The following is a 981-nucleotide window of genomic DNA, read 5'->3' on the forward strand; positions in this document are numbered from 1 at the left end:
TGAAAATGTCTCTTTCAAATTGCTGCTCTTTGTTAACACATTTCACCGTTACACCCTTTTTTATTATTTATTATATATATTTCTATTACATTATTTTAAACATTAGTGCTTTTTACACAAAGCAAATATTGATGTGAAGCAATAATTGATTGAAGCAAATATTAAATATAATAGTCTGAAGAACAAACTGCGTGCCAAATATAAGACAGATACCTCTAAAAAGAGTAGTTAGTTATAACTAAGTACAAATAACTAGAATACATCGGTTATGAACATTAGAAAGGCGTTGAAACTGCCACCGAATTGTAGATCTTTGAAACCAAAGATTCGACTTTTATTGCGGTCTTCAGAAGACGGCAAGCAAAAGATTATAGCAACAATGAGCCAAATATAGTGAATTACTTTCTGTAATACACTAACATCTGTAATATAAATAACATCGGTGTTACGCCGGGCGACTCTCTGCCTCGCCCAGGTCACACACCGCGGGCCAGACGGACACCAGATGTCCGCGCTTCCGTACGGCGTACCCTGAATAGCCTAAGCACCCATCATAAACTCGAGTAACTCGCCTGCTAAGGTCCTTCAGACCTAACGAATGTCTTTTCTAAATCAGTTTCTAAAGACTATTGTTAAAGACGGTTAAGACCCTTCCTAGTCCACCAACCTTCGTTTATCCAATCCGAAGCAATGTATACTGCCCTCACTTCCTGACCTAAAATGGCATGAACAAATCCGATGGTCCCGTGCGCTAGACACACCCATCACTAGTTTTCCTCCGACACAGCATCGTCATTCAACTTCACTTCTTCTACATCGTTGGAAAAGTCAACTATTAAGTCTAACGCTAAACATAACGCGAGAATCGGTTCTCGGTATTGTCGAGCATACATCTCCTCTACTAAATATATTATAGTGCTACGTCCACTAACACACTAAATCCAATTATAAGAGCCCTGCTCTAACGTACATATCTATATT

This window comes from Bombus impatiens, unplaced genomic scaffold (assembly GCF_000188095.3).
Source record: "Bombus impatiens unplaced genomic scaffold, BIMP_2.2 scf_0047, whole genome shotgun sequence".
Classification (NCBI taxonomy): domain Eukaryota; kingdom Metazoa; phylum Arthropoda; class Insecta; order Hymenoptera; family Apidae; genus Bombus; species Bombus impatiens.